The following is a 16,337-nucleotide window of genomic DNA, read 5'->3' as shown; positions in this document are numbered from 1 at the left end:
ACTATTAAATTTGTCTTCTTGGTCCCTAAACTTTCAAAAACCCATGCTACTTAATCCCCAATGATAGATGACGTTAATTATTTAATAGAAAATGGGGTCATGTGCACTGCACATGAGCTACAACGATGGTAAGAGGGTTAAATTAGACATTTTACATATATCTCCATAAAAAAAAAAAATCAATAGGACGGAAACTTTCCCGCCAATTTCATAGATAGATAGATATATGCTCATCAAATCCAAACCAAACCAAAGTTCCTATATGAACAAAGCACATTGCCCAATTCTTTTGGTACTTATTCCAGAAACATGTAAACCTTAGGAGTGTAAAAATGGCCTACGGTCCGTGGATGGCCCGAAACTCGCTCGCGGCCCACTAAGGTGGGCTTGACCTGTTTAGGCCCGTTTGGACCCAGGCCCGAGCCCAGCTCAAAACCCTAGGCCTAGGCCTAGGCCATCATTTTAAAGCTCGGCTTGGCCCGTGGCCCCACCCATCGACCTACTTAAGGCCCGACCCGAGTCCAGGCTCATGCTGAAGCCCAATGTCTTTTTTAGTGAAAAATAATAAAATTTTGGTAAAAAAAATTAAAAAATTAAAAAAAAAATTGTTTAGGCCCGCCCGAGCCCGAGCTCAGGCCCAGGCCCACCAGCCTGCCTAAGGTCCGAATATCCCTGGGCCTAATTTTCTGGCCCCCAGTCTAACCTAAAGTTTGGCGAGACCCCGCGAGGCCCAACATGGGTGGGACCGGGCCAAATTTATACCCCTAGTTGACCTGCTCAAAGCAGCAGATCCATCTGATAAAAAAAAAATAGCAAATTCATAAGCAGAATTGTATTGCCTTCTAGGAATCAAATATATGCATAGAAACAGGTCTGAAAAAAAAATAAAGGAGAACAGAGTATTGAAAAAAAAAAAAAAGTTGAGAAGATGAGAGGTCTGAAAAAAAATAGAGAACAAAATATTGGGAAAAAAAAAAAGAGAAGAAAAGAAAAGAGGTTGAAAAAAAAAGGGGGGGAGAATAAGTTTTTTATTTATTTATTTAATGGAGATATATGTAAAATGTCTAATTTAGACCTTTTACCATTCTTGTAGCTCATTTGCAATGCACATAATCCTATTTTCTGTTAAATAATTAACGTCATCTACTATTGGGGACTAAGTAGCATGATTTTTTGAAAGTTTGGGGAGGAAGACAAATTTAATAGTTTAGGCATAAACAAATGGTGATAGTTGAGAAAGTAAAAGTTTTGGTTTGGCAATTTGACTTTTTGTTAATTTTTTTAAAAAAATATTATAAAAAGACAATCTATTCTCTTTAATTTATTACATATTATTTTTTAAAAAATAATAAAATTATTAAAAAAATTCATTTCTCAAACCACCTCAAAGTCACTAAAAGAAAAATCAATTCTCAAACCAATAAAAAAAAATCACCATTGAACAGGTTATTTTAATAATTTCCTACCTTTTTAATTAAAATATGAAATAAAAGGAATAGTATGTTTGAGATAACTTCTTAACTTTTTACACACACAAAAAAAAAAAAAAAAAAAGTGTAAAAGTATAGAAAAAATAAATTTTTGATTTTTTTTTTTTTATAAAATTTGTTAATTTCTTTAAATGAGTTTTTTTAACTTTTAAACTAAAAAATGAAGGGAGAATTACATATAGATAGGAGTTAGAGAAAAAAATTACCAACACATGAAAAGATGCAAGTAACACTTATACCTCTATAACATTTCATTTGTACTTTATACCCATGTATTTGTAAAAAAAAAAAATTCCAACTCTCACATTCCCAAAAAAAGAAGCCAATAACATGGGAAAATCCAATCCCACCACATGTTTAACTTAAAAAGATAGCGTAGCACAACACGTGCACCTCGAAAATGACCCCGTTTGGTAGAATTGTGGGAAAGTGATTATAACTTATAACCTTACAGTTTATAGCTTATAACTGTGAACATAAGCTGATTTTTGACTTATAAATTAAGTTTCTCCTCCCCCACTCAAAGAATAAGTTGATTTTTAACTTATAAAAAGCTATAAGCTGTATTGTTAAGCTGAACCAAACACATCAAAATAGTTTAAATTAAGCTAAAAGCTGAAATAAGCTAGAAATAAGCTGGAAATAAGCCCTATCAAACAGGGCCAATGATTCCTCACCACACTTGGTGCTCTAAATCCCCCTCACACGTGTTATAACCCACGTGAGCGAGCCGCCGCAGCTGGGAACGTTACCAAAACCCATAGCTCACCACCTCACTTTTCACTTCCACGTGGCATATTCCCCAACACCACATTTTTACTGTCAAAAACCCACTCCCTCCCCCCCTTCGTCGCTAACGTTAATGGTATGCGCACAATCCCCCACATACAGAAATTGCGACTCTAACAAAAAAAAAAACCAGCTCACACAACTAAACTCTCTCCCTCTCTCTCTCTCTCTTTCTAACCTTAGATCATACCTTTGTTATACACACATATACATACATAATATATATAGAGAGAGAGAGAGATTCTCTCTCCTACATATCCAATTGCCTTATTATACATAAATATGTGTGTATATATATAATACCATTATCTCTCTTTCTCTTGTTATAATTAAATTTTTATTTTTATTCTATTGATTAATTGGATTGTTTGATGCATTAGAATTCTGGGTTTCTAATATTCAGTGTTTTGATTGTGTTGTTAGGTCTCTTTTAGGATGAATGGTTTGAGATTGTATGCTTTTTAAATGTGTGAGCTGCGTTTGTTTTCTCTTGTGTACAAACCCCATTAATACTATTGGTTTCAACTTAATCTGATTCGTTTTGTTTCCTTTTCATATAACACCGTATGTCCTTGTCGTTGAATATACTCTAAACAACCTATCAAATCTTGAATTTAATTTAATTCAAGGGAGATTTACAGTTAGGTCTTGTTTCAGTAAATAATAGTTCATTAAGTCTTACCTAAAAAACTTTTTACCTGTAAGTCTCATAAAAAGTTTAAATGACAAAACTACCTATACCAAATCAAAAACACAAAATAAAATCACAACTTTTCATTCATCACAGTTCATTCGTGCCATTTCACATCCCTTACAGATTTCAATCTCACCTTCATATCGCCTCACATTTCGTCTTACTTCATCAAACTCGGCTCAGATTCCAAAACAACAAACTAGATCATCAAAGATTTTCATATTCGAACAACCAAAATGGTGAAAATAAGTAAGATTCAAATACCCTAAACACTAGTTTCTGCGAAATCTTCCATTTTCAAAACTTTTGTTTTTGATTTCCATTTCAGTTTGAATGTTGAGTTCCAAAATGGTGAAAACAAGTAAGATTCAGAATATCTTAAACCCTAGTTTCTACGAAATCTTCCATTTTGAAACTTTTTTTTTTAATTGCCATTTCAGTTTGAATGCTGAGTTTGTTACTGTTGTTATAAATGTTTTAAGATTTCAAGTCGATTTGAGTCAAAAATCATAGTTAATAACGTTATCTTCCTTTAGATTTTAGTTTGAAGGTTGATTTTGGTACCATTATTGTGAATGCTCTCAGATTCTGAATCAATTTGAGTGAAAAGCCCTTAGTTAACCATGTTCTCATGTTTGCAATTTAGGTTTCATTGTTAATTTTGGTATCATTGATGTGAATGTTCCCATATTTCAAGTCAATTTGAGTGAAAAACCCTAATTAATCATGTTCTCTTACTCCTAATTTAGATTTCAATATTGAGTTTGGTACCATTACTGTGAATGTTCTCAGATTCTGAATGAATTTGAGTCAAAAACCCTGGTTAATCATGTTCTCATGCTTTCGATTTACGTTTTATTGTTGATTTTGGTACCGTTGCTGTGAATGTTCTCAGATTTTGAATAAATTTGATTGAAAAACCTTAGTTAATCATGTTCTCATACTTTCGATTTAGGTTTCATTGTTAATTTTGGTACCATTTCTGTGAATGTTCTCAGATTCTAAATCAATTTGAGTGAAAAACCCCACAAAATCATGTTCTTATGCTTTCAATTTAGGTTTCATTATTGAATTTGGTACGATTACTATGAATCTTCTCAGATTCTAAATCAATTTGAGTGAAAAAACCTAGAAAATCATATTCTCATGCTTTCGATTTATGTTTCATTGTTGATTTTGGTACCATTGCTGTGAATGTTCTCAGGTTCTGAATCAATTTGAGGAGAAAACCCTAGTTAATCATGTTTTCATGCTTTCGATTTAGGTTTCATTATTGATTTTGGTACCATTGCTGTGAATGTTCTCAGATTTCGAATCAATTTGAGTGAAAAACCCTAGTTAATCACATTCTATTTCTTTTAATATACATTTCAGTATTGATTTTGGTACCATTGTTGTGAATGTTCTCAGATTTTGAGTCAATTTGAGTGAAAACCCCGACTTAATCATATTCTCTTGATTTCAACTTAGGTTTCAATGTTGAGTTTGACACGATTGCTTTGAATGTCTTAAATGTTGAATCAATCTGACTGAAAAACTCTAGTTATTCATGTTCTCTTCCTTTTGATTTAGGTTTCATTGTTGATTTTGGTACGATTGTTGTGAATGTTCTCAAATTCTGAATGAATTTAAGTCAAAATCCCTAGTTAACGATATTCTCTTGCTTTTGATTTCAGTTTCAATGTTGATTTTGTTTTTATTGCCATGAATGTTATCAAATTTAGACTTCATGAGAATGACATTGGAGTGATTCTTTTAGGAACATTCTCAGTGTTAATATGTCTTCTATGTCGATTTTCCGTACAGGAAATCAACTCATGGAAACACCAAGACTAAAGAGCAATGCAAGGAAAACAATAAGAAGGCATAAAGGGTCAACTTTCAGAGAGAAAAGTTAAAGGAAAAGCATAAAGAATGGAAAGTAACTTTCAGATCAAACATGGTGACAATAGTAAAGCTGTTACAACACATCAAACTTAGAAACGAGCATATTAAAGGGTTAAAGAAAACCCCGTTCTGGTTATTTTTTGATGCAATATTGAAGAATATGTTGAATTATAAACAATGTAGAAAATATGATGATATTGCATTCAAAATAATTCAAACATACCAATCAGGCAGCAGTGGTTCGCTCCAGTTAGGACCGGAAACTGTAAAGCTAACAACAGAAGACATCAAGTCTATTTTTGGTATATCTTGTAGAGATAAGCCGATGAATCTTGGTTATGAAAATAAAATTATATCATCATTTCTGACAAGAAGATCCATACAAACTGAAAGACTATCGAACACAACCATCATGGACTTGTTGCAAAAAACATTGAAAGGCAATAAGAAAGAAGACACTGAAGATTTAATTAGGATGGTGTGCATGTATACTTGTTTGAAGCTTTTTCTTTTTCTCTACATCAGGAACGACAGTTGGATGGGTATTTCTTAATTATATGGAAGACATAAAATCAATGAGAAAATACAATTGGGCAGAAGCAATAAAGAACACCCTGATATCTTCAATTGAAAAATACCACAAAAATCCAACAAAAGTCACAGAATGTGTTATGGCTTTCTTAGTAGGCACATCTTTACTCTAATTTATTAGTTTGTTGTTAATAACAGAAAGTATTATTTCTTATTCAAATGACAAAAATTCTTTACATTTGGTTTGTAGTATTGATTGTGTGAGCACACACTGATCATCCACCCTGAAGTTAGCCAAGTATGCCCAAGGGTGATCAAGTGGAATATTATCAAATTACATAAACGTATGAAAGTCATATCACTACATGAGCTGACAACAAGACAAGTCACATTCTCATCCCATTTGAATTTCAATTCAAGTTGGGAAAATTCCCTATTTTTATACATTGAACTACTACCAAATATGTAAATAGGACTTTTAGGTAATTAATCCTTAATTCAATTTATTTTTTTTTTTCAAGAGAATTTCAATCCTAAAAAGGGTTGTGTTCAAATTCAAAAGAATTTAATCAGAATTCAAAGAAAATTTTATTTTCATGGAAAACAGGAATTCTTGAGAAGCAAGAAAGACATCGCTTTTCAAACATTTTGGTCACCAATAGAATACATATTTTTAGCGACTAATTAATTTTTGTCGTTGTTACTTTTGCCCACTAAAAGTTTCGTAGCCAAAAGCCTCTTAACATTCCCTTCTTCACTTTTTGCCACCAAACGTTTTAGTCACCAAATGATACCATTTTTTTTCTATGACTAAAAAATTTAGTGGCCAATAGTTTCTTTCTCTCATTCTCAATTGTTTTAGCTACTAATTATTTGGTCACAAAAAAATTAGTGGGTTATGTTCATTTCTACTAAATTCTTAATCACCAAAACATTTGATTACGTATTTAGCTACCAAAATATTTGGTGGCCAAATACTTTAACGTGTTTTTTTTTTTTAAATAAAATTTTCTGAACAACCTGTATCCATTATTAATACAATCTATACCCTGTATAAACAATATAATCCATCAACACTAAATATGTTATCAAGCATTCAACAACGTGCACATATTTCAGTTCCAACCATCCAAAAAATTAATATTGAACGTCCAATTATATATATATTACAAATTCCATAAGAACCAAGTCTAATCCAATGTCAATAATTTAATTTCATACATAATACAGGAGTAACCAAATTAATTGTACACCTACAACTTCTGTACCACAACAAAAATTATATTCTCTACCGCCTCAAAATTATTTTGTACCACGTGCTATGTTCATTTCTACCATGCCAAATTAGATGATATTTACCACACCAAAAAATTAATTTGTACAAACCACTAGATATACGGATAGAGATATAAAAACAATGCCCTCCCGTACTTGTCAACAAAAACACAATGTCATTTGTATGCCAAAAACATCTGCAAAAAAGGGGAAAAAAATCATTAGTTTGGTGCGTGTAGAGGCACTTTTGGACTACATATATATATTGTAATAATTTCAAACATTATATGTATAGGAGAGTAATATCTATTAACTAATGAAAGACATCCAAACATGGACCCATCATGAGCTCTTGTTTTAGCTTTTTAAGCTCTAAATCTATCTAAGTAAATTTTAGTAATTAAATGTGAAACTAAACTGTGTGGGTATTACCAAATTACAGAAATTATGGGTGTACTTACCATTTCATCCAAAAATTATTTGTTATAAAAATGTAAGAGGACCCATCATTAGAGTTTGTCTGGTATCCATAAAACTCACTATGCTTATGCTTTTGTGACCTCCATGAAGCTTCTAGTTACGTTAAAACGGTGCTTTTCTGACCTCCATGGATGGAAATTGGTGTGTACTTTTTCTTCATAAAATATTCTAATTTATTCGATATAATCATAGAAAGTTTGGAAACGCTTTCCTTAAAGAAGAAATTAAGTCAACAATGTAATGAAATCATAATACTGTTCATTTCTATTTAACTAATTAGTGGGTTTATAGATGTAGATATACTTCTATTTGTGAATGAGTAATGCCTTAGGTTCTTTACAGGCTTATGGAGACAAGAGCTGAAAAAGATTATGCTTAACTATTCTTCCATAACACCATCTAATTTTGATAGATATCTTCAATACTTAGCTTCTTTAGTCCTAAGTTCCCTGATCTGTTGCTGACGAATTATCCTCTCATCAGCCAAATCTTGAGGCCATGTTATATATATGAATTGTGTACTATTCAACTGTTGTTGCACATTTTGTAGTGGTGATAGTTAAACTGATCAAATACACAATTGCGCCTAAACCTTTGCTGAACTTTACAAATCCATTATTCGAATTTCCAACCGATTAGGTCAACGGGATATATCCTTTGTCACATTTAGTTCTTGCAAAATGGTGCCCCCCAAATCCCTTTTTTCGACTAAGTTTATGACATTTTCAACTCTAACTCCCAACGTACTTGTCCTACTTATGTACCGTCTGTCCTTACATGTCACATTTATCATCGGGAAGCTTCCTGTTACGAAAAAACAGTGGCTCGGGGGCTGTTTTGCATTTTCGCCCCCCGAACCATTTTTTCGACTAAGTTTATGACATTTTCAACGCTAATCCCAACGTACGTGTACTACTTATGTACCGTCTGTCCGTACATGACACATTTGTCACAAGGAAGCTTCCCGTTACAAAAAAACAATGGTTCGGGGCTTGTTTTGCATTTTCCCACCCCGAACCCCTTTTTTCGACTAAGTTTATAACATTTTCAACTATAACTCCCAACGTAGGTGTCCTATTTACGTACCGTCTGTCCCTACATGTCACATTTATCACCGGAAAGCTTCCCATTACGAAAAAACAGTGGCTCGAGGGCTGTTTTCCATTTTCACCCTCCGAACCCCTTTTTTCGACTAAGTTTATGACATTTTCAACCCTAACTCCCAACGTACGTGTCCTACTTACGTACCGTCTAGCCCTACATGTTGCATTTGTCACTGGGAAGCTTCCCGTTACATAAAAACAGTGGTTTGGGGGCTGTTTTGCATTTTCGCCTCCCGAACCCCTTTTTTTGACTAAGTTTATGACATTTTCAACTCTAACTCCCAACGTAGGTGTCCTATTTACGTACCGTCTATCCCTACATGACACATTTGTCACTGAGAAGCTTCTCGTTATGAAAAAATAGTGGCTCAGGGGCAGTTTTACATTTTCGCCCTCCGAACCCCTTTTTTCGACTAAGTTTATGACATTTTCAACCCTAACTCCTAACTTACGTGTCCTACTTACATGCCATGGGTCGAGCTAAGCTCATTGTATAGCAATTCATATATAAACAAATAGATCTTCGCTGTCACTTTTATTATTCCAATTTTGTAATTAAGAGCTTGTTTTAACCACAGAATGCCCATCCTAAGTAAGACAACTATGATTGAGTTGAATGCTACAAAAACTGACCAGATAGATTTTTGGCAACTCAATGACATACTGACCATTGTGATTTGTAGATGCACAAATTGTGTCCCAATTCCTAACCCTATCTGCACAACTCAAGCTTCCCAAAATTTTGCAAAATAACAGAAATAAGAGACAAAATTTGGCAGACTTGGCTAATAATACAGTTAATTCCACCAAAGTATCAACCTAAATTATAGCCTTTCCTAAATGTCGTGAAATGGTATTGCATTTGAGCAAGACTTGCCAATATTCTGAAACCTGACTCCATATTTTCATGAATTGTGTATTTTTAGGTAGTGAATGTCAGATGCAAGTTGATTTTGGACAACTCAATGACATACTAACCACTGTGATTTGTAGATGCACAAATTGTGTCCCAATTCCTAACCCTATCTGCACAACTCACCCTTTCTTTTCCTTTTATTACTACTTTATTACCAACTCAAATGCCTCAATCACATTTCAATAACAATGCCCTAAGTGTTAATTTCAATCACATTTCAAAAAAAATGCCCTAATTTTCAGCATTTCCTATATGATTTATGTGTGTTTTCACATATATATATATATGTATGTGTGTGTGTGTGTGTGTGTGTGTGTGTGTGTGTTTAAACAAAGACAGAGGCAAAGAGAGTGATATCGGGAGGGAGATATAGAGAGAGGGAGAGACAGATGCGAAATGGAGGACATACCTGGAAGGGAGTTTGGGGGATAATCCAGCAAGCCTTGCGATGATGGCGATGGAGACAAAGCTGTAGAGAAGAGGGCGGAGGCATGAGTGAGATAGAGAGAGAGAGAGAGAAAGAGGGAAATGGAGAGGCCTCTATGAGAAGGAGACTATCTTCGAGAGGGAGATACAGAGAAATAGAGAGAGAGCGAGAGAGAGAGAGGACATACCTGGGAGGGAGTTCGGGGGATGATCCAGATATTTGCAGTGATGGCGATGGAGACAGAGCAGAATCAGACGCAGGAGTGCGAGAGGGAAGGAAATGGACTGTTTTGGTAATAAAAATAAGACAAACAAATAATAATTCCCGACCAAAATAAATTTTCGTCGCTAATAAATTTAAGAAAAATGTAATATTCCCTCCAAAATTTTGTGGCACGTTTAGCTACCGAATTATAGTCGGTATATAATTAATCATTAGCGACCAAAATTGAAATAATCGCCCAAACCCAAAATTTCCACGACCATTGTACAATTAGTAGCCAAAAATTAAATAAATACAAATTAAACAAATTATATAGTTATTTTTCGCGACTAACATCATATTTAGTTGCCGAAAATTATATTTTTAACGACTAAAACGTAGTTAGTCGCCAAAAGTGAAGACAAATTCTGACTACACATTATTTTGGTAGCGAAATAGAGGACATTTACCAACCAACAAACTTTAGTAGCTAATAATTGAACATTTGGCGACCAAATGTTGTTTGGTAGCTAATGTGTGAACCATTGGCGACCAACTAATTTTTAGTAGCTAATACGTAACCCTTTGGCGACTAAATTTAGTTTAGTCAGCAAAATTAGTCGCCGAATCTGTTTTTTGTTGTAGTGTATCCATGCCATGGGTCAAGCTAAGCTCACTACTTTGTGGTTAGCTAGGCCAAGCTGAAGATGGACTTGAGTCTGCCTAACAGAGCTGACCAAGCTCCCTCTGTATTCACCGAGCTAAATCCACTGATCTGTGTTAAACCGAGCAGAATTGTGCCCTTGATGGAGGGCAAGGGCAGAGATCACTTGCATGTTTCCAACTGAGCTGATAGCTTAGTTGAGCTCTGGATGGCAGCATGGCATAGTACTTATAGGCGATAGCCACGGACTTAAACAGATTATTGCTACCTCGATCAAGGATGGATTGATTAGGTGCTACTCATGCCCCAACAGTTGGTAAGGGACAAACAGTGTCTTGTCCAAGTTAGTGTTGTTCGTCAGATTCTTTACTTCTGACAGGTACATACGTGTAAGAGAATAAGAGAACATAATGTTCTTGTACCAAGACAATGGGAATAATGCGCACTACATGGAGAAGTGAGACACGTTGTCCATATAAGACCTATGAGCCCATTCTAAATGGTAAGCAATCTTGAGCAAAAGAACTCTCTCATTCTCCAATATTATCTGAGGGTGTTGACTTGACCGTCAGAGGGGTTTTCCGACAAGAAACCTGCCAGTTAGCTCACATCAATTGTGTTTTCAAGAGAAATGACATCGTTTGGAGTGAGCCGAATCCAAAGGCAAGGAGTACGGTAGTGAAGAATATTTACTCATCGTAAATTGGTTTCATCTGTGGAAACTTCTTGACAAACAGAACCTTGTTCTCCAGGATTCTTTGGTCGACTTAGATGGTGAACAACGATGACCTTCAGATGTCAATCATCGACGGTTTGACACTAGAATATGTTACGAGGTGAGATGACTTGCCCTCCGTGCCAACAATGGCAAATCTGGACACTCCTATAGGCGGATTGACCAGCGAAGTGCAAGATAAATGCACAAGGAGCTCAGAACGCTCAATGGGCTCTAAAGTGCGATGATGGCATAAAGAGTCGCACACTCATCACTTGGAGAATAGATTGAAAAGCTAAGATGCCATTATTTAAAAGATAGCAGCATAGATGAAGACCATGAAGCGAAAATTAAAGGGAAAGAGCATAGCTAGAGTCGAAAACCACAATAAGCGCGCCCATTTCCTTCGTTCAAATGATTGGAGAAGTAGAGAAGCACATGCGCTCTCTATAAGTAAAAGTTTCAGGATAACTCTTCATCACTGACGAAGAGGTCTTATACTAAGGGTAGTAGCTATCACCCATTGCATTCTATTACAACATCTAGGTACTCCTACTCTGCTCGTTCGAGGACCTAAGAGATGTCCTGGAGCAGAGAGCAAAACAGAGGGAGACCTAAGGATGCCGGCATTACAGAGGTTAGAGCCAAGATCCCATGAGAGCATAACAGCCATTATATTGCCACCATGCGCCGTCGCACACACACTTGCAGATAGGGACTTGGCAAGGCTGAACGCCACCCCTTTCTCTCTAGAAATTGAGAACGCGCCACTCTCCTTAATCTTCCACCAGCCCAAGTTCAACTTTTATGATGGAAGGACTGACCCTTACTTGCACGTAAATCATTTTCGCTATGTCATGGTTGTTCATAGGCGTAACGACACCCTGATGTGCATGTTATTCCCATCAAGTTTGGGTGAGCTAGGCCTCAAATGATTCGAAGGATTGCCAGTTGGGAGCATTCATAGTTGGCAGTAGTTGGCTGGAGCATTTGTCACCAGATTTGAGGCACATACAATGGCACTAAAGGAGATCGACCATCTTCTATAGGTGAGCATGGAATAGGGAGAAGCGTTGAAGGCGTACAACGCTAGGCACTGGGAGGCTTCAATGAGATCCATGATTGCCCAACCAACCTAGCTATCGCTCAGTATAGACGGGGTCTACCAATTGGACATAGACTGAGGGATCCACTTATGATGACTCAACCTCCAACGTTGGAACTATTGATACAAAGGATAAATGAGCATATAAGGGTTAAGGATGACGTGACCATAGCTACTAGACAAATTCGGTAATAGTGAACAAAAAACCTACAGGGAAAGTTTATACTGTCAAGCAGGAGGAAAATCGTTTAGACAACTGCAAGAGGGAACGGAGTCATGGTCCCAACCATGACAAAAGCCGTTGCAATAATTGAACTGACAACCCTCAAGACAAAGAGGAAGAGGCAAAGCGGAGATTAAAGGCCCAAACTGGCATCACCATGGTCTTCAAAATACCAATCTACTGCATTTTGAGTGAAATCTGTGATGAGGCATACGTCCAATAGCCAACTCGCCTAGGTAGTTCTTAGCGGAGGTTCAATTTGAGGTACTACTGTACCTACCACAACGAAGGGGCATCGCATAGAAGATTGCGGGCTTATAAAGTAACAATTAGAAGAATTGGTTGTCGCGGGGTATCTTGATAAGTACATTGATGGAGAAGCAAGGGCAGTACCTTAATGGCAAGCCGAGCCTAATAGCTTAGTTGCCATGGACACCCCACCCCAGGGAGTCATTAATGTGATTTACGGCATTGTTGAGCCAACGCAAGTATGCGAGCTCAGAGGGATAATTAAAAAAGCAGAACACATAAGAGAAGTGTTGTTCGTTCAACTTGCGGCCAAAAAGGGAAGAGCTAAGGTGAATGACATCATGACTTTCTCGAGCAAGGATCTTAGGAGAATCCAAACTCCTCTCAATGATGCGCTAGTCATCACTTTGCACGTCAGGGACTTAGATATCAGGAGGATTTTGATCGACCAAGGTAGTTCAGTCGAGATCATGTATTATGATGCTTTTAAACAGTTAAAGCTAGAAGACAAAGACTTAGCGCCAACAACTTCTTCCTTGGTAATTCATAGCTGGAATGGCCTTTGGGCAAGATCATATTGCTGGTGAAAACAGGGTTGGTTATCAAACAAGTCAGGTTTTGGGTGTTGAAGGTGCCTTCCATCTACAACTTGATCTTAGGGCGAGGATGGTTACACGCCATGAAAGCGGTGGTGTTAACCTACCACCAGGTAATGCACTTCCCTTCTGTTGTAGGTGTAATTGAAGAAATTTAGGGAGACCAAGTGATGTCCAAGCAATACTTCGTATCGATAAACGGCAGGCGTGCTGCCAAAGGCTTTGTCCAGATGGTGGAAAGGAAAGAAGACCAGGAAGTCCTAGATGATATCAGAAAGCGGGCCGAGGAGAAAGCTATAGAAGATCTGGTGGAGGTTCGGATTGACAACGACGACCCAAGCAAGTTCTTTTTGCTGGCAGGAAATTGTGGATTTTTTAGTTGCTAACTTGGAAGTGTTCGCTTGGATGCCTAACGACATGCCTAGATCCAAGCTTCATTTAGTATGATCTTAAAATGACTACGATCTGGTCATAAAATCGTGTATCGTACTAAGATCCCAATTCTACTATAATCCCGATCCTACCACAAAACAATTCTTATTATTTATTTCTTATATATGTATGTATGTGTGTATATTTATATAAGAAATTTGACTATAAATTCTTTCTACAAACATCTCTTCTAATTTATGATAACATAACAGATCCATTATATCAAATTAATCATTTTTCTTTAATGATTTTATAATTTTTATTTTTATTTTACGTTAAAAGTAAAATCTTACTATTCTCGGTCCAATTTTATGATCCAATCCACAAGTCCTTCCCAACAATCCTATCTAAGATCCCAATTTTAACAACCTTGATTATATGTCACATGCTGGTGTTGGTGTGTTTTCATCAATATATATTTTCTTGAACCCCTTCAATAACGGTCACATCTCCATGTTTACTTCTTTGGGCTATCTATCATCTATATTGATGTCGAAGAATTCTAACATTATTATGGACGCTGATGTTATCTAATGGGTCAATCTGCAAGTGGAAATGTAAATGGACTGTTTGGCTTGTTTTTCTAGTCTTGTACAGGCAAAAAGGGATCCATTTTGTAAAAGATGAGATCAGTTTTACGCCTGTGGTTTATTGGCAGTTAAATTTAGTAGTTCTGCTACTTAGTGCAGTCCTTCCCAAGGTAAATGTGCAAACACTTTTGTTGGGGTTCTGGTCGGTAACCATTTATCATGTGTCTAATTTTTTTTTTTTCTTTCTAAATATAGAAAAAAGGAAACCTTTATTCATATTCTGGAAATCTATCATACCCTGTTTACAATTGAACAGAGTTAATTTATTTTGTCACAAAAATTGATGCTCCAGCACCCCGTTACATTATTTGGACTGTCAAGTTTAGTAGTGAATAAGTTGTAAACATGATGATCTTATGATCTTTCATTTTGTGTAATTTTTTTTTTTTGTAATCTTGTATGATTTCTTAAGTAAATTCTGCAGGTCAGCAATTAAAATAATTTTTAGTCTGTTTAGTGGCAATGGTTTAAATTTAAAGTTTTGAGGCGGGTAAAGATCTGATAAGGGCAATTAGTTTTACCCGTTTATGCCATTAACACCTCTCAATTAACTTATTGATTCCTTGTGGCATCATGGAATATTTGCAGTTGAGTTGATGCCGTACAACTCAGCTCTAAGGGCTAGTTTGGCTTGTCTGAAAAAAGTCAAAAAGTTAAAAAGTTGCTATTCTATTTAAGTCACATCATTTTATAAAAAATAAAAAAGTGCACTTAATTAGATTATTCCAAACAAATCGGATTAGATTTCATTTTGTTTGCAGAATTGCTAATGCCCCAGAATCTGCTCGAATGGATTGGTCCGCATTCACCAAAGGCTACTTCTTGAATAGAGAAACTCTGGTTGTCGTCCTACTTCTAATTGATTCTAGTGTACCACCTCAGAAGATCGACCTTGACTGTGCTAATTGCCTTTGGACGGAACAATATATGCTCTTATCTAATTTTTAGCTACTTTCCGATCCTCTTTCTGTCAGCAATACTATCAATGGTATGAGGCTAAATCTTGTCCTTTCCCTCGACTTTTATGCTTTTTTGTGCCTTTATCTTTCAGATACCAATGACTTTTGTTTTCACAAAATGTGACAAGATGAAGGGTAAGGGAAAAGGCCTCATGAGAACATCAAAAAATTTCTAGAGCTGATGAGAGAAAATTTCCGGGAACATCCTGCATGGATCATGACCAGCCGTAGTAACACTGGTTTGGGCAGAGACGAGCTTCTTTTGTACTTGTCACAACTACGAAACTTTTGGGATAACTAGTACATCCTAGCCAAACCTTGCAACTTATCCTCTTCTGGAAATGGCAACTCCAAAACCTAGTGATTTTATGTATTGATTAGCCAATTAAATTTTTGATATCGAAAGTATCCTCGAGGAATTGCTCAATTGCTTAAATTTTGTGAGTGTTTTTTTTTTTCTTTTCTATACTTGGGTGTAAACTCCTCTGTATCTACATGCTTAATTTGTGTTATACATGTCTCAAAAGTATTATCATCGTCTGTGTACTGTGTAGACTCTTTTATTCCTGTTATGTTATATAGCACTCTAGTATTATATTGAAATTTCAGCGAAGTAAACCCTTGTTCAATTATTACAGAGGATCATATGCTATTCCGGGCACGTAATCTTTGAGTTCTTCACTTGGACTTGTCTCTTGCTTGTTGCTTCTTCCTGATGTGGACTACCCCATAGCAAGGGTTTCGGATAGATATAAATCCATTTATGTGAATATCAATTATTATTATTTTTTTTTAATTTTTTTTTTTTTAAAGTGCATCAAGAAACAGATTTGTATTATCTTATCTTGGACTTCATGGGTCTTAACCATTGAACTCTAAAATGGATGCGTGGTAAGACTAAAAATGAGAGTTAGAAATGAGTTGAATGAGTAAGAGTAGTACTGATAGAAGATATGCTAAAAGAGAATAGATTAAAATATGTTTGGTCATATACAAGATACGATATATTGA

The 16,337-nt window shown here is 35.9% G+C and overlaps 1 long non-coding RNA gene across 2 annotated transcripts; it reads left to right on the top strand.

The window, feature by feature from the left end:
- Nucleotides 1-2,294: 2,294 nt before the first annotated feature.
- Nucleotides 2,295-15,861, top strand: LOC114290788 (uncharacterized). 2 transcript variants are annotated; one of them, XR_014329293.1, is made up of 3 exons: nucleotides 2,419-3,222; nucleotides 15,129-15,355; nucleotides 15,455-15,861. It is a non-coding gene; the product is annotated as an uncharacterized LOC114290788 (long non-coding RNA). The 2 variants fall into 2 exon arrangements; XR_003639128.2 differs by having other exon boundaries at nucleotides 2,295-3,222; nucleotides 15,129-15,861.
- The last annotated feature ends 476 nt before the right edge of the window (nucleotides 15,862-16,337 follow it).

The sequence above is a fragment of the Camellia sinensis genome, chromosome 5, assembly GCF_055761805.1.
Source record: "Camellia sinensis isolate YWXY chromosome 5, ASM5576180v1, whole genome shotgun sequence".
NCBI classification, from domain to species: domain Eukaryota; kingdom Viridiplantae; phylum Streptophyta; class Magnoliopsida; order Ericales; family Theaceae; genus Camellia; species Camellia sinensis.
This window is presented reverse-complemented; position numbering and strand designations above follow the sequence as displayed.